This window comes from Crocodylus porosus, unplaced genomic scaffold (genome assembly GCF_001723895.1).
Source record: "Crocodylus porosus isolate Cpor-Errol unplaced genomic scaffold, CroPor_comp1, whole genome shotgun sequence".
Lineage (NCBI taxonomy): Eukaryota > Metazoa > Chordata > Crocodylia > Crocodylidae > Crocodylus > Crocodylus porosus.
The window spans coordinates 22,692,621-22,715,439 of NW_017728915.1; the positions used below are offsets into that span (position 1 = coordinate 22,692,621).

Genomic DNA, 22,819 nt, shown 5'->3' on the forward strand with positions numbered 1-22,819 from the left:
ATTCTCTTACCACCTATCTTATGATTCTTCAAAGGTATCATACACATTCCTTAGAACAACATGCATCTTCACTACTATAATGGTCTCCATTAAGCGTTAATCAGCAACCAAGAGAAATCACGCATTTCTTGTCCCAAAATAGGAGGTGCTGCTGGTAGACAGGGACTCTGTCATTCAAAAGAGATCATCAATCTTGGCATATTAACTGACCTGCTGAGAGAAAATGAGCTTCTTTCTTGAGATTTCCCAATTCTGATGTGATCACCAACATCGATTTTTAGGTCACCAAACAAGCTTACCAAAAAAACACGATTTCCACTAGTAATGTGCACTCCAAGTAGTCAGAAGTTTCGTCAAGGTTGTTCACACTAATAACTCTATTATGCCAGTTGTCCTGCTCTTTAACCTGTTTTTCTTCTTGCAAGTGAAAAGTCTGCTATTCTTCTATGCCTTAAGCACACTTGGAACTACCGCGCTCTTGCATAATGAACATGCCTTCCGTTGCCAAGGTTCTAAAAACATTTGGGCACAGGTGTTGGTTCCTTGTCAGCCTCCAGGGCCAATAAATGGAATCTCTGCAATGTAAAATGAGACAATACATCCACAATGTCATTATGTTTTCCCAGAACATGCTTAGCTCTAAACTAAATGTGTTTCAAGCCTTATAACACCCTGTATTCATAAGGCTCATTACTGTTTTTAATTTTGCTTGCTGCTTATTTACTGTCTCCTCTCCTGCTTTACTGCCATAGTGAAACTGTTGTTAATTGATACCCCCAAATGGAAAGAGAGACAAAAAAGAGAGCAATTCCAGAAATGTTTGGTCTCTAACTAATCCCACCATGAGGTTTGCTGCTGCCAAGATGGCACCACATTAAAAGGTTAAAAGAACTTCTTCCAAATTTCTGTATCCTCTTTAATCTCTCTTGTCAATCTTGCAAAGTGGCTTTTTGGCAGTGGAATTGGCCATCTCTATCCTGTGACAAAATACTTTTGACAGAAGATAAGAACTTACAAGCAAAATTATGATGTCTCTCTAATGACTGCAGCTGCCTTAGCATTATTTTCATAGAAACAAAGACCTTTTGATGGATGATAAGTAGTGAAACTTTTCCCTTATATCAGAATCCCATATTCCCCCAAACAACAAGATTTTCAGCAGACACTCAGACTTTAAATTTACAGAGGAGACTCTCCGTGTGACTCTCTTCTAATTTCTGAATAATACTTCCCTAAAGACTCAGTGTCCCAGTGTCTGTGTGTAGCTCAGTGGCTTGACTCAGTTTTGTTATTGTTAATGAATCATCTTCTACTAATATTGAAGAATCGTTGCTGTTCCTTGAAAATCCTGCTGAATGTCCCTCAAGCTGCTTGCCTATTGCAATGCAACCTGTATCTGTCTTCATTGATAGTGCTGCTAGCCTACATCTGTCAGGCTACACAGATGCTCAGTTGCCCATGTCTCAGAGCACTTAAAGAAACCTGGTCTGTTCTCATACAGGATCTAATCTCCTGAAACTATAAAGCCTCCTAATGATCTAGGTGAAATGTGACCTAGGCATAAGCTTTTCTTTATCTTGTATTGTAAATAAATGTTTCTAATATCGGTATTAATTTTAGTTTGCTATGAGTACGAAAAATAGAATAAAGCAGCAGAGATTGTCAAGCTGTATTGCGTGACAGCAGACATCAAATTAGGAAGGAAACTTTGTGGGCAAAGAAGAAAAAGTACAAAGAGAATAAACTAGCATACAAATATTTCACATTCTAATAAAAACAAGACATTTTAAAACTGGCCGTTTTAGGCTGGAAGACAAAGAACAAAAGACCTATTTTCATGGTATATATGAAAATATATATACACACATATATTGATTGTATAAAAATACCATGTTGTTTGCAGCATGCTGTTGGTTATTCTTACTTTTACATGTATAGCAGTTTGCTTATATAGCTATTCTCGATATAGTTTGTGTTTTATTAATAAATAATACTACTGCATTTCTGTTGCATAGCATTACTATCTGAATGTACTCCATTCTAAGGCTGACAAAGGTTTAAAATTTAACTGTGCATACAGTATCACTTGTAAAGCAAAATAATAATTTTATCCCATTTTATAGGAAAATGAGGAAGTTGAGGCACAAGGAGGTTATTTGACTTACCAAGATCATAGCATACAGAGCTACAAACAAAACCCAGACCACATTCCTAGTCCTGTCCAGTACCCCACTCCGGCACAATCATTATAAATTAATAGTAAATATTACAGTTGAACATGACTTGAACACAAAGACAGGTATACTGAAAAAGAGAGTTTAAAGAAACCTCTTCAAATTTCTTCTTTGAAACCTGTAAGTTTGGAATAGGCGGAACTGTAGGTTTTTCTGATCTGAGAGAAATTTCAATTATTTTCCATTTGTTTTTTGTCTCATTTTGGCACACAACCAAACAATTCTCTTTGACATGAAGGAAAATAAAAAGGTTCCAGGCATATGCACACTGCTTCAAATTAAAGGGTGCCCGTATACACGCAGGGGGCTGCTCCAATGTGCTGTAAGTACAGTGTGTCGGAGCAGACTCAATTAATCGAATCTGGTGGAGTGTGCTCATTTAATGAGCTTCTGTTAAAGCGTCCCTGCTGCCATTTTGAAGCATGGGGATGCTGATACACGAGATGTGGGAGGTGCTTTAATTAGAAGCACCATCCACCTTGGAGCACATGTAAAAATGCCCAAAAGCACCAGTTTCCAGAGTGGCATGCTTTTATTCAACTACTGTGTTGAAGAATATATCCCCAAAGCCAATGAAACTGGCTAAAGAATGATCACCACAATGAAGAGTTATTCCTCAGTAGTGAAAAGCTAATGTAGGGCTGTCACGTCACTCCCACTCCCCACTGCTTGTATAGCAGGAAAAGTGGGAAGTGACCAGGCTATCCCCATGCTACACCAATCCTCTGCGGCAGCTTCAACACTTGACAGTTTTGGTAACTGAATTAAATTCATTGTTACCAATCCTAGAAGTGTGAAGATTATTATGCATATACCCCTCCCAAAATAAGATTGGTACAGGTAACCTAAGGAATTCTGTTTAATGGATCCTTCCTTCTTTCCTTGTATATGTGGCAATAACAGTTTTCCTAGTTCTCACAAATAAGACAGGTTTGATCCCTCTCATAGGAGCTCTTACTAGAGAAACCACACCAGATGATGCCTCACTGTATGAAGCACTGTACACTGGGCTTCTCTTCATGGCAAAGTTGACTCAAATGTCATTCCTAACTCATATCTCACCCCCACAGCGATGCTTTTAACTTGAGCAGGCCTCCCCATCAGGGGGTACAGGCTACAACTTCAGGTAGCACAACTAATCATCTGATAGATATTAACTCAGATGCGTGGAAGTCAAGTTCATTCTGCAGTTAAAACACAGAGATTGTCAGAGCACATAGTCAGACTGTGATATGAAAGCTGGAACTGGGACTGTGAATATATCTCCACTCTTAGAAGGCAGCACATTTCAATTCATGAGGAACCGGGAAGGATTCAAACTGAAGGTTTGCAAGTGAAAGGCTCTATAGCATATTAACAGTGACCCAGGGCATGTACCTTCCCCCCATAAGCATTCATGATTTTTTAAAATCTTCACAACCTGGGCCTTTCTTGCCAAATCTTCCATATGTTGCTATCCATTTAAAACACTCTCTCCTGACACCTCAGCCTTCAGAACAACTATGGGACTGGGGAGTGGAAATGCTATTATGCTTTATTCTATACAGGGAGTCATCCCATGTGCTTGGGAGACAGCTCTTATAGTACCGTCTGGCTCTGTTAAATGCATTAAACCCCTCATATGCCACGTTCCCATTAAGAAACCATGCAACAATATGGGTACAATTTGCTTCTTATGTTAGAAAACTGGACTCTGTTTCAGTTCTATCTGATACGATTTGGGCAAGCACTCAGTTACCTTAACTTTGAAACAGGTGATCAACAGCAATCTCCCCTCCCCTAACGTAGACAACATTATGATAATAACCTATGATAATAAAGATTATGAATAGCCCAGAAACATTAATCTCAGATAGTGGAAGAGCTGGATGAGAATTCAGTCTCAGGGTTGCAGGTAAGTACAGTTTTCTCTAGGATATAGTGTGCAGTTTATGAAATAATCACTTTATTTCCTAAAACTGACTTGAAACTCACTGGTATTTTCCATGTCCCTATGAGATGACCTGCAGGAAGGGCCAAAATTGCATCACTGTGATAAATACTGTAAACTGGGGTTGTCATTAAGCTGCTCTTATACAATGCAAAGGAATCTGCTCTGCACTGAGGTTATTCCAGAATTGAGATAGTCTAAGCCATTTTTGCATAAGCACAGCTTGACTTGTACTATGTGCAGCTAACCGCTACTTAGGATTGCAAAGTTCCATGCCAACAAAAACTTAGCCAGCAAAATGACACAGTAAAACAAATACAATCAACTAATAACAACAAAAAATGCTATATGGTTACCCCATTTCCTTTACAAGAAAACAATCAATTTAACAAAGAAACAAAATCAATGAAATATCATCCATTCCCCAGCCACCACTTGCTTTCTTCCCTGAACTCTGGATCTTTTCATTCTGTCATGTAACACATAAATGACAACCAAAAGGTCAGGAACAATGGTCACACCTCTCTTCTTCTCCCCTCCCTCAGGAGTGAGACCAATGAAAAAGATTTCTGAGGGTAAGTGCATACAAATCACATGTACTTGGCTGTCTCAGGGAATTTTCAATTTGAATCTTATTGATAAAATGAACAAATGCTGAAAATGTCCTATAAACAGAATGCACAATGGACTGTTGATACGGTGTTTATCCTTAACCAGCAAGATAGGCTGATTTCACTTTAGGCTTCACCACTCAGCAATCATTGTGCTCTTTTCATACAGCCAAGATAACTAGTGTATCTCACAATAGCATGTATTGTATGCAGACAGAATAAATGACAGTTTAGGGCTGATACAATTTTTATCTTCATGAGTGAGGAAGTTAACTTGTAAGTAGCACAGTTGTGATTTCTGCTTCTTAGCAAAGATAAACGTCATCTCAGACCCACAACATCATGTATTTTCTACACATACGTAAGCACATGCGCAGATACTTTCTTTATACATGTGTGCACAGAAATCCAATTGGTCGCTCTTTATTTGAGCTCTATTTCTCTTACCTAAAGCATATTTTTAGTATAATTTGAAATGCTTGCTACTGAATTTCTCTATCTACAGTTACCTTGCAACACTGAGATGCCTGAGTATTTTCCTCTACCTAAACCCCTGTTGTTTCTCAGTTTTTAATGCCATTATATAGCAACTAAATACTAAACGGTGACTGTTTTTTTGGTAGCCACTGTATTTGACATAATTCAATATTGCAACAACTGTATCAGCTCCAGGTAGCAGGAGACCAATAGAATTTAAATCCCGTGGAAATCCTCTCTTCCAAGTGAAATGAGGTTTAGGATTTTAATTTTTTTAAAAGAAGAAAATGTAGGACTGCAATGGTATAAACAGTAAACTTTCTTTTTTTGCAGAATGAGCAAAAAAAAACCCCAAACCGCAAAATCAATATCTTCATCAGTCATTTTTCACTATAAAGAAAAGAAATTTGAGTAGTACCTTATTTCTGAAAAATCAGTATTGCATTGTTTTTCCTTTTAATTATGTAGCTTCAAGAAAATATTGTTAAAATTAACTGATAAGAACAGCAATCTTTTTAAAAAGTGATACAACGTTATAAAGCCTTCCTAAAGGAATACAGTGCATGGTGCCTTTTATACAAGACCAGCTGTACGTACTGGTTGTTCACAGGTTTTAATTCCTATTCTATTGAAATGAATGGAAGTTTATTCATCAGCTTCAGTGGGAGTAAGATCTGTCCCTTTAAGATATCTTTACAAAAATTATGGAAAATAATAAACTTAGGAAGGATGTGAAAAACAGTTCTAGTAGCAAGGTTAATGTTTTTAAAGAAATCTCCACTGTAATGCCAGTATATTGACAAAATCACAGACCACACTACTAACAATAGTCAAATAGCAAGAAGCAAGGCATGCAAGGATTTTAATACCACATTTTCAGTTATTACTATAAAATTGTAATTAGGTAGTAAATTACAATGTTAATATTCACTTTGAACAAATAAGTGTTTGTAGTAGTAGAATTGGGCATTATTATGGTAGCATAGGGACCTATTCACCAAGCAAGGCATAGACTTTCTTCATAAAAGTTACTCTCTCCATTTTGTAGAGTTTGTTCTTATAAACTTTACTTGCATGAAAGATTATCTTTTTACATGTAGTATTTGCTGAAGCCATCTTTGCCCAGATAGAAATCTATATTTCCCTGGTATCACAATCTGGTATCAGAAACTATTATTTCCCAAAAAAAGTGGAAAGGTATTTTTTTTAATTATACTAAAAACCCAAACAGGTAATTCCTATAGGAACTCCAGCCTGAAAAGAAGAATTTCCAACACTATAGTAATTGTGGGAAACAATGTACACATCAGCGATGCCTCAGTCACTGCATATATGCAACTAGTGACTGAAGAAGAAGCTCCTGCATCCACTGGGAATTGCCCTACTCCAATGTTGGAAAGTCCCCATTTCTAGTAGTGCACAAAGAAGAGGCAGCAGATGAATATCACACCTAAATACAGAAATCTCTTTTTTGTCAATGGCACAGGACTGAAGCTTGTCTTTTTGGACCTTCACCTAGTAATCCTACATTTGGCGGCAAGAGGAGGAAACATCTCTGGGACAGGCTGATTTTAAAACTTTGGTGATTGATTAAATCTGCTCAAGAGTTTGGAACATTAAAATAAGTCCCAGGAGAGATGGATTAGTGGGCAGAAGGCAGGTAAAGCTGCCAAAGGTTCATGATAAGTTCATTTATCACATGGGCCTGCAATTTATCACATGCCTCTCCAATTTTTCATATAGCCACCATTTATAGGAAGATGAAAGCCATGTGAAAAATTAGAGAGCCATGTGATGAATTAATTTGTGACTTGTGATTTTTAATGAATTAATCACATATCCATGCAATTTAATACATGCTTATAATCACATCTACACCTCTCAAGTTGTCCTGTATTTGTTCCTTGACAACACATGACAAAGACTCAAGGAAAACCAAGAATCTATTCAGACAGGACACTTAAAATGTGGATTTGATTAAATAGCGTAAACAACTCTTTCATCTCAGTTTCACAATTCTTTATTTCTGATTAAATAATTGTAACCCTAGGAGTAAAGAGAAGCCCAATTTGTGTGGCAAGTAGGTAATTTTGTGAAAAAGTGATGTCCGTCAAAGCAATACAATCATCTCACCTATCCATCTCCCTAGGATTTAATATTCCAAACACCTGAATCCTTTATAATTTAAAACACTTTGTCAGAGATCTATTCCTCATCTTCCCTTTTTAACCCACTCTCAGCCTCGATTTCTTCTTCCAGAAAGGCAAGTGTGATTCAGTCCCTTCCTAGTAACAGTTTCCCTGTTTGAAGTCTGAAATTTTTCATGCAGCACTGCAATTATAGTTTGGTAAGGCAAATGTCTCCTCTATAGACCTGTTCTTTTTTTTGTTGTTGTTTTTAAAATGGTAACACTGTGCAATGACTGGTACTAATTGCACTATAACAACCACAGTATGTAACTAAGACTACTACATCACCAATTGGAAACAAAATCATATAAGCTAAGTGTTTAACTAGTTTGGATAAGATCCATTATTTTCATTAATGGATCTCATTTTTATTTTATTGGTTTTTTTTACTATCAGATTAAAAGCACATTTTTTATGGTTTTTCCTAATGCAATCTTGTGTGATATGTTCAGAATGAATGGAATAGTTATTGTTTTAATTATTTTTTCATTTTGTTTTTTATCTTGTTTCTGTTTCTGTTATTTACAACATTTAAGTTTACTATCATACCATTTATTTCGTAGTATGTGTGCATCTGTGTCTGCATATACGGTAAACATATATTTTATTTATATATGTACATAAATATATACCCCCCCATTTACATATGCAATTATACAATATATTATAAAAAGTATTCTTTCGGAAGATAATAGGTCTACATAATAAAAAGTGACTGCACTGTTATATAAGCTTTATCTGTATTTACATAGTTTGAATCATACTTCCTTCCACTTCAGGTACACACGGAGAAATTAAACCCACATTATGAAGTGGGATAAAAAGTTGAGCTACTTCTAACTTACTGTGCTTTAAAAATAGTAAAAATCCATCTTTAAATGTTTGGATCAAATTCCCGTAGACCTCAATATACAATATCAAAAAGACATGGAGGTCACTTCTGGGAGGTAAAAGTAGCTTGCAAAATTAGATACAGAAAATCTTGAAATTCAGGCCCTGTTGTGAAATCTTGTTTCCAGTGAAACTCATTATAGCATTGTGATTAATATCAATTGGAACAGGTCTTCACCATCATTTCATAATATAGAACATAGCCAATATTAAACTCATGCCACACTTGACTGTAATCCAGAGCCGTCCCTTGTGGAGGGGGCAAATCAGGGCGACCGCCCCAGACCCCATGTTTTGGGGGAGCCCCGCAGACAGTGCTGTACAGGCCCCGTAGACAGCGTCATTGGCACATACCAAGGGTGCCACCACTCCTTGCAGCTACCGCACACCAGCAGCTTCGCACTCCAGCTGTTCGCCTTCTGCCCCCCCGTCCCTGCTCCATGCTGCAGCCACTTACCACCCCCCTGCACAGGCCGATATACCCCGGGCCCTGCAAACCCCTAGGGTCAGCTCTGCTATAGTCAGTCACATATTTGTTTATGTAACTATAAGTTATTCTATAGTGTTTTTCACACCAAATTCTGAAAAGATGTTCTACAGAGTACCCCTGAAAAATGTGAATATGCAAGCCTGCCACATAGGGTACAAATCCTGCAGGCATATAGTTAATAGCAAGAAAAAACTTTTGTGTAGATAATATTGGAAATTCCTGATCAATAGGGAGAAAAAAAACATGCTCCAACACTGAAGGTAGAACAGATACAATTAACAAACTAAAAATGGAGCGAAGCTAATCTTCATCATCTGAGGACCTGGCCCAAACTGCATAGGCTGCTATATCACATTTTCAAGTTATCTTTTTATTTATTCCTTACCCCAGTGAACTGAGAAAAATACTGCATATTTTGTAGAAATACCTGTATGATAAAAATGTTAAAAACTATTATCCACAGATCTCTGAATGCCTGCATCATTCAGCATTATTCTGAAAAACCAAAAAACGACAAGCACAAGGGATACAGGAAAATAATTAACAATTGCATTAATTAAAATCAGCACAATTGAATATATTATGAGTATGTGTCAGACAGAAAACAACAGCGATTATCAAGCATACTCTCAGATCGACACTTCCCTCGGTTTGACTTTCATAATAACCTGCCAGAGAAAACAAGCAGCAAAGTCAGGAATATTAGTTAGACCAGTATATTTATATTGCTGACCATTTTGATGGCCATCCACCATGATTCTTAAATAACACATCATGGTACAGTAGAACCTGGACCATTTACACCCAAGTGTTTCTGAACCAATTCATTCATTGTAGGTAACTGAGCGAAGGGCAAGCCACCAAGCTATTTGCTAAAGCTGTTGCTTCAACAGGCACAGCTTCCCCACTCAGCTGGAGCACATCAGCTATCCCACACAGCGGAGCAAAGAAAAGGGGATCTTTGAAATACAAGCCACAGCTATCAACTCAGCAAGCCAGTGCAGCTGTTGCCCATAACTTTCTATAACCCCCAGCTGGTTCCCAAACTCTCATGAACTATCCAGGCCTTAGTATACTTCTAATTGTGTAACTGTTATGCTTGTTACCCTAAATCAGCATAAGTGTCCAACTTCATAAGGCTTGTTTAAACTTCCGAGATCTCTGCTATAAAGATATCAATAAGGCCTAGTCTTCATGTTCTCTTACCCACCTTTATCACTCTTATTACAGCATGGCTAGGATCCTTATATGGAAACCACTCCAGAAACCAAGCCTATCCAGCCATTTGTTTTCCATAAATATCATTCAGACATTCTTTAATAGACTTGCTTATGAGGGAGTGGCTCCAGTTTCATGGGCAAAGTGGTCTATATAGACTATTGGCTTCACAATATTATAAGCCTGATTTATTTTTAACTGGTGACTTCATCCCAATAAAATGTCCATCTATTACCTCCAAAATGTTACCAGTGAATGTTTAAAGTTGCAGATAATTCTGTCTCAAAAAGACTACTGTTTGGAAGAATACCAAGATGTATGGTGCTAGCTTACTAAGGAACTAGGGGCTAAGGTATCATAAGCAAGATGGCATTTCATGGAGGCTTTGTGATAAATAATAAAACAGATAAGTACAGTTCATGAAGGTGGGATTTTCAATCCCATCAGAGTTGACCGAGTGAACATTACTGAGTTAGGGTAATAATGACTGCTTTAGGATCTCCCACCCAAAGCATCTACTGCACCTATAGCTTAGAGGGAGCTAATAAAATTTTGTGAAAGTCCTTGTGGCCTCAACTTGGAGGCTACAAATCAGCCTAAAAGCATAGTACTTGTTGCAGTGTGGTAGTAATAAACAATGAGAAGATCTCATCCCACTAAAAAGTAGGAAAGGGATTGAATTAATAGGGGTGGAAGAGTAATACTTATCATTATCTCGATGCTAGATAAAATCCCTGGGGTGTGTACAGTCACTTGCTGTAACTGGTGAATGTAGACCAGGAGTGGTGTGTGCAGCAGTTAATCACCACCAGGAGCACTATGTGCAGCCATCTGTTGTGCCTGGGAGCTGCACCGATCAGAGGGAACTAGGAGGTCTGAAGGGGCGTTGGCAGGTCCGCGGAGGGATGCCCAGTCAAGGGGAGGGTGAAAATAGCATAGTCCCAGAGCTAGGGAAAGTGGCTGGGCTTTCCTAGTCCCAGGACTGGGTAGCAAAGACGTACAGGTGTTTGCAAGATCAAGTAAACCCCTTCATAGACCTCAGACTAAGTTAGTGCATCAACTCAGGTGAACTAACTTAGATTGAGCATGCCATTTTTTGGTCAATTTAGGCTCTCAACTCACCTATACAATCAGGCATTTAGAGCAACTTAACCTTAGTTAGGTCAATCTAAATGTAATGCCCGTACATCCCCTCAGACTACGGGTAATGCCCCATTCCTCTCTAATTCTGGATGTATAATAAAACACAGATTTACTGTACTTAGGGTAAAAAACACAAATAGCAAACATTCTCTGTAGCTTTAAGCATTATTTATATCCCAGGGGAGATAATTTGCAGACTGTCTGGGAACTATTTTTTTCCAATATAGCCATAATTGCATAGACAGAAAATAAACACAAATTTACGTGGTTTCATCTACCAAAATCTCTGCCTCTCAGGAGGGTAAATACAATTCAATGCACCTTTAGCAAAAATCATCCTCATAGGGATGAAAAGGAGGAGCTTTGCATACACAGGGTTATATAAACATTTATAAATACGTGTCTATGTAAGAGGCAGTCATTTTTGCTCCATCTTTTTCTGAGAAATGATGCAGTGAAACAAAGTGATCATGTTTTTGCATCCATTCAGATCTACAAGGAAAGCCCTCCTGCCTTCTTCTCGCTCTTGTAATGGAGTCAGGTGCAGAAAACCCTTTTTAATTGCCCCCCAGAGTAAAGCACCCATATAGGACAGACAAGCTGGCCAATGCTATAGATTTTGGAGTGGCGGGGGGGGGAGATTTTGGGGGCACTTTGGCGAGAACACAAGTACAGTTTCAGGAATCTGGAAATTTTAATCTGGGCGAACTTTCTAAATAGGATGAGGACATGAGAGCTGCTGGATGCATTAGTATGAAGTGAAATGTAAGCTATACTTCTGAGTGAAGTATAAGCTATTTTACTACACAAAAAAATGAAGGTAAAACATACAGGAGTATGGAAAGCAAGTTGGGTGCACCACAATTCAGGGGATGTGACCTGTAATCATTTCAGAAGAAATGTACCTAAACAATTCAGCCTAAGGCAGGTATGCAAAATGGGGAACCTGTCTGAGTGGTTAATGTTTGACAAAGAACTGAAGTCAGGCACCTAGGCTTTGCCTGCCCTGCTTGGTACCCCAGTGCTGGGACCCAAACACACCATACCCACCTGAGTCCACAGGCACACTACAAAATTGAAAGTTCACCAATGAATTTGTCCCAACCTGCTTCTCAGCAGCTGAAGACCTGAGAGTACTCACTGATGTACTGCCAGGCATGAAACACGCCTGCAAGCTTAGGTGAGTTGCATATAAGCCAGACACACTTGGGGACCTCAGTGCTGCGACCCACCAATAAAGTGGTGTAGGCAGGCAAATCCTTAAAAGCTAGGAAATGCTAAAATTAAAAATACCAAAGCAATTTTAATTCAGCTGCATTATGCACATGTGTTATAGCTCAGTCTTTAATTAGATGACCACATATTTTTTCCACATTGGAGCATTTCCTCCAGGGTTTGTTTTATACAAAGAGCTTGTTGTGTATACTGTACACACACTGTAACTTCATGTACTACATATTTAATAGCAATTCTCATCTTCTAAGACATACCCATGGTTCGGTTGTTCATTAAGCAATTTTTAAAGAGTTTTATGACCCCATGAACAATAATTTTTTGTGGAAGCAGACTGAATTGTATGCTGTGATAATTACACCAAACTAATTGTAGGTAAAATTAGCAAAGGGTCAGACCAATTTGGTTTCACAAGAAAATATATGCCTTGCTTACACCTTAAACGATCTCTAGCAAATTAATCAAGTAAAACTGAATCTCTTTAAATCAACATATATAATTTACTGTACACTTGCTGTGAAACAGAAAGTTTTTACATTGCTTTGAAAAATGGAAACTTACTAAATGTTTTCTGATTATCATTTTGGTATAAATTACCATTTAACCTAACCCCGGAGAATCATGCAATATGAGTCTTTTTCCCTTTACTAGTATATTAAAATGGTATTCAAATATAGCAAATACAGAGAAATACTGACAGTGTTAATACCCAAAGCACTATAGCAGTTTTTATTTCATTCTTTTCAACCAACTGTAGCCCCATCTCTGCATTTTTCTGTAATATTACAGCAGTTAGAGATACTTTAAACTCCTCATTCCTAGAAAGTAAAATTTATCTCATGGTGATAAAGGTCCTGCACACAACATGGGCTCCATAGTGGAGCTTTTGTGGGTAAAGGAGTTTCCTGTGGAGGGGACACAGGACAGAAAGGAATTCGGTTCTTCAGGCGTGCAGCGTGGGAAAAGACTGTTTGCTAGCACTATACAGAAAAGCCTAAACGTAGGCTAAAGAAGAGGCCATGGACCATTACATGATATGCAGCTCATGATGCCTCTGGTGCTCAAAAAATAGTCATCAATGGCTCATTGTATAATTAGGAGGAGATATCAAGTGGGGTTCTCCAGGGGCCTGCTCCGGATCCAATACCGTTTAACATTCTCATTAACGATCTAGTTCTGGGCTGGTCAACCTTCATCCTGCAGGTCAATTCTGGCCCACAGAGGTCCCCAGTGGGTCAGAAAACTTGGGAGTGGGGACCAGTGGAAGCTCCACATGCTGTCCAGCTTTGTCCAGCCATTGCAGTCAGGATCACACTTGCCACCCAAACATCTAGATGAGACCAGGCTACTTCCCCTACCCCTCTCATTGCCTGCACAGCCAGATCAGGGCCACTCTACAATGCCCACCCATGCGTGTGGATTGGGGCTGCTCCACCCTGCCCTTGCCCCCAGGCAGATGGATCAAAGTCAGGCTGCACAACTTCACATGGCTGGATTAATACCAGCAACCAGATCCAGCTCACAGAGGGACCTTGTACCACTCCTAAAGCCCATATGGTAAAAAGGTTGGGCACCACTGATCTAGATGATGGGATCAAGTGCATGCTTAGCAAATTTGTAGATAATATGAAGTTGGGTGGAGTTGCAGATATTTGGAAGGGCTAGCCTAGAATCCAGACTGACCTAGATAAATAAAAAAAAAACGGTTCAAAATTCAATCAGAGAGAAGAGAAGAAGAGATTCAATCAGAAGAAGCAAAAAGTTGGGACAGAATAGTTGGATGCACAAAATTGGACTTGGGAATGACTAGCTAAGCTACTGTACTGCAGAAAAGGACCTGGGGGTTGCAATGAACCATAAGCTGAATATGAGCTAATAATGTGCTCTTGCTGCAAAAAAACAACAGTATTCTGAATTGTATTAACAGAAACATTGCTTGCAAATCAAGGAAACCTGGAGTATTATGTCCAGTTTTGGAACTCTCACTTCAAGAAAGATGCGGACAGAGTAGAAAGTATCCAGAAGAGAGAGACAAAATGATTAGAGGTTTGAGATGCATGATTTATGAGGAAAGGCTGAAGGAATTAGGACTATTTACTCTGGAGAAGAGAAGACTAAGGGGGGATTTGACAGCACTTGTCTGAAGGAGTGATTATAAAGAGGCTGTAGGGGAGACAGGATGAAAAGCAACAGCCTCAAACTGCAGCAGGGGACATTTAGAATGGAGATTAGGAGGAATGTTCTGCCTATGAGGGTGGTCAAGCGTTGGATAAGCTATCTAGAGAAGTTGTGAAATCTCCATCCCTTGGAAATTCTCAAGAGAAGATTAGACAGGCTCTTGACTGGGATTGTTTAGTCAAGAATGATCCTCTCCTGAGCAGGAAGCTGGGCCCAATGACCTCGTGAGGTCCCTTCCAACCCTACTTTTTTATGTTCTTATGACTTCCATGAAAAATGAATTTAATGGATCAACATCTACTAGAGTGTTCTCCCAACCTAAAAGTTGTTCTTTGGAAGATCAGCAAGACAGATTAGGGAATTTCCCTACCTTTCACCCTTTGAATATGGACTTCGTTTTACAGCAGTTAAGTTAACATTTCACATACTCACTAGGCATGGCTACACAAAATGCTGCTGTACTCAGGACTTAATTTTCTACCTGTAAATACAAGTAGCAAATTAACTCCTGAGTAGTTACTGCACAGTAACACATGTGTGGATGCTGACCATGAGCAAATTTGCTCCTGGTCAGCCCCAGCCCCAGGGGGCTACCTGAAACCTATCCCCAGGACCACAGGGTTGGGAGCTTCTCCTGCACCAAGGCTAGTACAGCTCTTTGCCTGCCTCAGCCCCAGACCCTTAAAGGCTGGCAGGGACGCTGGGGCCCTGGGCCACCTGCAGCCAGCCTCTGGCCACTGCATGTTGCAGCAGAGGCCACAGGCCAGCAGCAATAGCCTGCTCACACCACAGTGCTGGGCCCAGGTACACCATCACCAAGCACCTACCTGTCCTGTGCCATCATGCTGCATTGGGTACTGCAGGAAGCTGCCAGGCCTGGCACCAGGTCCCACTCCAGCTGTTTCCAGACCACCTCCAGCAGCCTGCCTGGACCCAACCGCTGGTGCCCCAGACAGTATTGCTGCATGCTATGGCCCTGAGCTGGGCACTGCATGCATCTACTCAGGCCGAGCAACACTGGGACTGTCATGCGCAGGCCCAGAAAGCTGTTGGGGGAGCCACACTGGCATCCTCCCCAATGCCACACAATGCCTCCCCAATGCCACACAATGCCTCCCAGAGCTACAACTAGTCCCAGGAGGATACCGTGGACCTCATGGCACTATGGGGCGAGGCTGAGGTCCTCAGCCAGTTGGCGCAAAGTGGAAGCTCCATTGTACATATCTATGAGGACCTGTCAGACCACATGCAGGAGCATGGGGCCAACTGTCCAGGTAGCCTATGTGCAGCCTCCAATCATGGAGGGTCAGGTGGACCCATAGGCAATGGGGCTGGAGCCCCAGGAACAAATGGATGGTACCAGTGGTGGTGTCCAGATGCATGGTATCAGCATCCCTGCTAGGGTCTGGGCAACAGCATGGGGTCCGGGCCACAGCAGCGAGGTGGCAGGGAGCCTGGGAAGGCACAGTGAGCATGGCCAGGGAGTTGTGCCACATGGGGGTGGGTGGCCAGGCACAAGATTGACCTGGGCCAGGCAGTGGTCAACGCGGCAGCACAGTAAGGCAATCAGAGTGGTCAGCAGGAACCCAGGGCACTAGACATCACTCTCAGGATCTGTGGGTAGAGCAGCCATAGGGCAGTGGGCACAGGCTCTGATGACAGAGTTGCAGCATACTCACACAGCGCTCTGCATGCTGCTCTGGGCCAGCAAAGCAGGTGGCCAGGGAGCAGTATGCAGAGCTAGCTTTCAAACATGGCCTCTGACCACAAGCAGCTGCAGATGAAGCCTCAAGCTCCCTCTGGCTGCTGCAGGGACAGAGCGGGCAGAAGCAGACTGCTGTCATGATCGACAAATCTGTTTCCAAACCTCTGTTTGTGTAGATGCCTGCTCAGGGTGGGCTTACTCCAGAGTAAACTACCCAGAAGTATTTGCATATGTAGATACACCCACTATATCTACAAAAATAGTAAAACAACCTTATGCCTAGGGAAAAGATGTATGTGCTAACTAGACCCTAAGCATTCCCAGAGGCAGACATCTTGCATGATATTTCCAAGTAGCTTCAGTTCTGGCCAGGTATTCATAGGGCTATTTTAAGTGTAAAAGCCACAAGAGATGCAATGAATCAGTTCAACTTGGGCCAAAAACAAGTGAGAAAAGTGAAGAATAGTTAAGCAGAATGCACTAGATTTCTTGAAGCAAGGTTATTTTCCTCATTTTATTATACTAATTACTTCAGTTTCCCCATCTGTGAAAGGGGCACAATGATATTTAACCCATGTACCACATAAAGGCAAGAGAGACTACAAATAAAAATGCTTTGTGATGTTGCTTTATGTAATAGATGGATCTAAATAATGCTGTATCCAATTACTATTACATGTTTCTTTGCAAATGTTGTTAAAGAATTGTGGGATTAAATGGCCAACTGTGTGCAATAGATATAATAACAGGATGAAAAAGTAGACAAACATACAAATATGCATGCAGATTCACTTATTTGGTCCTTTGTCTAACAGTTGCAAGTACACATCAGGAGTCAGGGCAGCAAGCAGGCTAAATTGCCCCAGCAAGCACCAATTGCCTGCATGGGCATAGCTACCTACTGTTCAACAGAACAGATGCCCATTTGTCTAGCTCTGGGCTTCTGAGCCTTTCTTTCTAGTTTCCTGTATCCTGCTTGCTGGGTCTTAATTTTCCAGATGCTGGTTCCTGCCAGCCTGCTGACTCCTTGTTCCAGACTCCAGCTGTTATCCAATGCTGCTGTTATCAGCCATGCAACTCAGTACACTTGCTATCCATCCCTATAACAGTCAACTGGTGTGATGGGTAACAAATGGGGTTAGCTGGAGTTGAGGCCATAGTATCTGCAAGTATGTGGCCCTAATACTGTAGACCTGATCCTTGGTATCGGCTTCCGTTGTACTATTCAGAAGTCAGTCAGTACTTTTCAAGACAAGGCTTATTTTTGCAAGGTGCTTGAAGGACTGGACCCATAGATTGGATGTCATTAGGCTAAAGGCAGTGCCTGAAGAGCAATATAAGTAGGTGTAGCAAAAGCCTGCACTAAAGTCCTGTGCCCTAGCCATTACAATGATGGGGGCTATATTATTAGCTGTGTGATAAAGGGTAGATTTTGCTTTCCCATTCGCCTCATTGCTCACTGAACAGAAACCTGACTGTGCAGGCTCCTTGTTCCAGACCTCTTTGGCCCCACAACTGCCAGCCCCTTCCCCCTTGCTTTGGACCTGCTGGCTCCTGACCCCACTCTGCTCCTGTGTCCAGTCTAGACTTGTCTTCTGAGAGTTGGTTTCTGCCTTGTGGTTTTAGTTTGCTGATTGGTCCTTCATAGCTACAGCTGCTGATTCCTAACTCTTAACTCAGTCTGGATCTTGTCTGTTCCTAACCTTGTCAGCATCTGACTCCCTGGGTTATGACTTTCTAGGACCAAGCCCTGACTATCCATATCCTGGTCATACCCTTGACAATAGGGCAAACTTACTTGCCCAAGAAAATTAGAAAAGTGGAGTGCCAATGTATTCTCAGAAATAGTGGGCACATCTACATGAGACGCTACTGTGCAGTCGTTACTGTGCATTTATTTCGTACTTGCACTAGCAAGTACGAAATAAATGTGCAGTAACCAGAGTTACTGGGCAGCAGCACGAACAAACATCTTTTAGGTGATGCTACTAGGCAGTAACCTAATAATACTGCACAGTAACATATTAACACTGTCTGTGCTGCGATGAGCTACTGTGCAGTATTTATCAGCTCCTGAGCAGTCAGCGCCTCATGTAGACGTGCCCAGTAAGGATAAGGGACTACGTGGCTATCCTGTGCTCTATGGAAGGAGCCTCGGTCCTATTCAACAGCTGGGCAGGATCCGTATCTATCAAGAGAACACTAAGTTAGAGAACTAGCTGTCACACCAAGAGAGCACCACAACCTTCAACGCAACCATGGTAGAATCAGGACATGACAGGAGATATGACATGACTGCTGAGTATCCAAAATATTCATCTGCATCAAAGTGGAAGGAAACCTTCTGAAACAGGGCCTGGTCTGACAAATATCTGAAAGATGTCTGATACAAAGGAAAGTGCAAAGATAAATCCATGGCATCATTGTGCTCAGTGTGAGCAGGAAACATGCTGATACTGCCTACTTGGGTACGTGCAGTTTTGCTCTGAATGAAAGGCTTATTTTTTCCCTTTACCACTTGAAATACTTTTTCTGGAATGTTCCCAATTTGATATGAATTCATATGAATTCACATAATATTAAGTCCTTTATTTTCAGGTTCTTCTAATGGCAATTAAAGTCTCCATAAATTAGCACTTTGGCTAGTCAATGATTACCCATGGCCAAAACCAAATTCAGGTTGCAAGGGATGATGCATGTATGAAGTTTGCAGTAGAGAAAAAAACCCATAGAAAATGCATGGGGAGCTAAACAAACCGACCAACTGATGTGCATTTTTCAATGGGAGGATTCAATATCCCAAGGAGAACACTAGGTCAGGTTTCTATTCAGTGGGAAAAAAATATTTAAAGGAACAAATCTTTAAAAAATTAGATCCAGATTGGAACTAAGTGTCAATATATTGAAACTATAATGACAAATCTGGGGAAAAAATAAGAACTAACAAAATATGTTTTTCAATGGTGTTCATTCCCTTTCATCTTGTATATAAAATACTGAATCAAATTATAGATAAGTAAATATAATATATACAAATTAATATTATAAGAAATAGATTGAAAATAAGTTACTTGAGAGTATACTGTCAAAACAAAATGTTCTCATATAGCTGAATTTAAATATTTTGACTTTTTCATCCATCAAAAAATTTCAGCCAAATTGACATGTTCCCACAAAACATTTGGATATTGAGAAGACAGATTTGCTTGGTTTTCTTCCCCCAAGAGAAAATCATTCTGTTGAAATTTTTTTCAACCAGCTACAATGTATCCAAGGATTCTCTCAGAGCCCTTGAAGGACACATCCATTACACTTTGACTGCTTAAAGCCAAATAGCTCATATTTCACATTTTCCTTTAGGATAAAATATTCATTGCATTTACAAAGTGTCCTAGTACAATCTTCTCTATTGCCTTTATCAATAAAAGTATCAATAATGTCACATGCATGGTTACCATTCCGTTGAAGAACAATTGTTCATTTTTATTATCAGTAATATTTAAAGAAATTAGGAGTTGAAGTCTTTGTCAGTTAAGAAGGACCTAATCCTACAGCTCTGTCACAAATTATTGCAATGGAGTAGGAGCTCTGCCTCAGTGGGGACGACACCTGATTCAATCCTAAATTGTTGTTTCCTGTATTAGTAATGTCTAGGGGCCTCTTCTGCAATAGATTGCTTAATGAGTCAGCAAGTCCTAGCAGACAGTATGCTGGACTGGGACCTGGGAGATCAGCTCTACCACTGACCTTCTGTATATGACATTTGGCAGGTTACTTCATCACGCTTTGTCCAGGTTTCCCCTCTGATTCTTTGTCTATTTAGGTTATAAGCTTTCTAAAACAGAGATTGTTCGTAATACCTAGGACAATGGGCATCTGATCACAGCTGGACCCTCTAGACAATAGAATAACCAATTAATTATTGATAACATTAATACAGTGAAACCAGCTAAAGTACTTCCTCAACGGGTAACTCTGGGAGCAACTGTACCTTAAAACTTGTAACTGGCAATGAGTTCTGGCAATGATTCTGTCTTAAACTAGATTTGTGTAGATTGAATTCAGTGAAATAAGAATGTATCCATGATGAAACACATACTGGACCAATCAACTTCTTCAGTTTTTGTTTTTCAAAAACGTACAGGGAAAAAGGAATGATAATATTTGCCCTTTCACCATAAGACTGGGAAAGCAGGTGACTCCCCATCACTTTGATTGAAAAGGTTTAGCAACATGTGTTAAAACACCTCACACGTTTGCTGATTAATGTCTACACATTTCTAGGATGGAAATAACAACATATCATGCAGTGCTGAATAGCAGATTTTCACGGAACAAAGGAATACAGATACATAACTTCTGCGTATCAGAAGAGGGCACTTTAAGGAGAAAAGATGATGCTACAAAGACACACACCATTTATAAAATCTTTAAACATTGGCTTCAGCAAAGTAGCTACAAGAAATGCCCTCAGAGATACAAAATCTAAGAAAAATAGTACTGGCATCTAATTACACGAGTGCAGTTTGCTGCTTTTATCTGTAATTGGACTGTATAGTCTTTCATTCTAATTTACTTTACATCTAAACTGTGATAATCAAGACAAGCAGAACAGAATGGCCTGTAACTGGCTATACCACTGACACCAGTTAATGCCTAATTATAACAACTAAATTAAAGATGTGACTGTAAAGAGGTTGAGTACCAGTTTGAAGCATTTAATTCTGTAGAAAGAAGTAGAGATTTTAAATCCTAAGTTAAAAAAAAATCAATATTATGGCTCATTATATTGGTATTGCTAAACAGATTAATGAAATTAAGTATTTTTTTAAGTTTTATCATGATGTAAAGATGCCTTTTAATGAAGAACCACTACAAAGAAGGAAATTCACATTCCAAACCAATTTATAAAACAATCTAATCTGGACAAAACAGTATGGGGAATTGACTTTCTTATGATATCTCTGCAGGTTGCATGATGCGCAACATGACTGCAGATTTACCACTTCATTCTGAAAAAAACATGCAAGCAGTGTAAAAACAGAGTGTAAAATGGAGGGGAAATCCAGGACCCCAGGAATCTTCTTAGCATAAATCTAGTTTTTAATTACAATCTTTTGCAAAACTCTGAATACAAATTCATTCCCTTAGAAAGGCAGGTTAGCCAAAAGAATAATGTTTCCTGCCAGAATGCATGCAAGTGAAGAAAAGGAGTTTAGGAGCCCTCAGCGCTGTTGAACTGTAGCTAGTATAAATTTTAAACACTCTATCTCAGGGAATACAATGTAAATTGGTCATCTACACGTTCATTGACTAGTTAAGAATTCATTTGCTGGGAGCTGAAATAGAAGAAACAATAAAAATGTTCATTGTTAGTACCTTTGCTAAAATACTCTGTAATACTCTACCAATAAGCAAGGGACTTAAATGACAAGCCAGTTTGTTGATCCTGGTACAGAAAGGGCAAGAAGGTGTAAAAAAAATGTTTGATATAGAGAGTAGTAACAGAACATCAGCCAAACAAAGTGTTAACCTGAACTTACCAGCAGCACCACGGACCCTATATGGCCTGGGCCCTACATACCTAAGGGACCGCCTCTTCCATTGTGTGTGTATGATACTTTAATATTTCATCTGTTCTTATGACTTTTGGGAGGAGAGCAGTTCAGAAATCAAAAAAATCAAATAAAAATAAAAGTAAATTATATTTTGCTAGAGGCAAGGATTTTATGGGTGATATCTCTTACTGGACCAACTGTATAAAACTCTTGCATTTTTCCTGAACTATCACAACTATAACATCACCCCAATATTACCACAATATTTTTCAGCTTTCACTGTGTGTGGAAGAGTTTAAGGCAGAGGGTTCATCTTTAAGTTAAAGAACCAGACTTGCCCATCAGGATTCAGCTCCCAATTCTACTACTTACATCCTTTATGATCAGGAAGTCACTTAACCTTTCTGAGCTCCGTTGTAAAATGGGGACAATGATACCACTTTTCTCATATCCTTGGTTTATTTTTTAGACTGTACTCTTGCAGGGGCAGGGCCCATCCTGTGTGTCTGTCTGTACAGTGCCTCACTGCCAATTATTGCTCGGGTGATACTAGAGTATAAAATTCTATATTGCTGACATGACATTTATTGTAATGAAAAAGACCGTCATTTTGGGGACTAGAAAATTCAGTGAATGCAGGTCCAAATCCTGTTTCATTTCTGTGGCACACATGTGCTACTGATGGGTCTCAGGGCCCCTCTACACACACAAGTAAAGGTGCGATGGGATCTAATGCACAAAATCAGGCCTCCTGCCATGACACACACACATGGCAGGAAGTGTGACTGTGGGATCATGTGTTAAATTCCATTGTGCTTAATCACATGATCCCAAGCTGCCCCTGCACCAGCTCCCAGGGTTACGAGCCCTGCAGCTGATAGAGCTCACAGTGAGGGCAGTGTTTCCCATGGTACCCCCAGCACGAGCCCCACAGCTGATAAGGCTCACAGAGGAGGCAGGAC

The 22,819-nt window shown here is 40.0% G+C and overlaps 1 long non-coding RNA gene across 1 annotated transcript in view; it reads right to left on the reverse strand.

The window, feature by feature from the left end:
• Positions 1–206: 206 nt before the first annotated feature.
• The window catches only part of LOC109310582, a 189,992-nt gene continuing 167,379 nt past the window's right edge, over positions 207–22,819 (reverse strand). The window contains exon 7 of the long non-coding RNA XR_002101263.1: positions 207–575. This is a non-coding gene — a long non-coding RNA (uncharacterized LOC109310582). The remainder of the gene's footprint in view (positions 576–22,819) is intronic.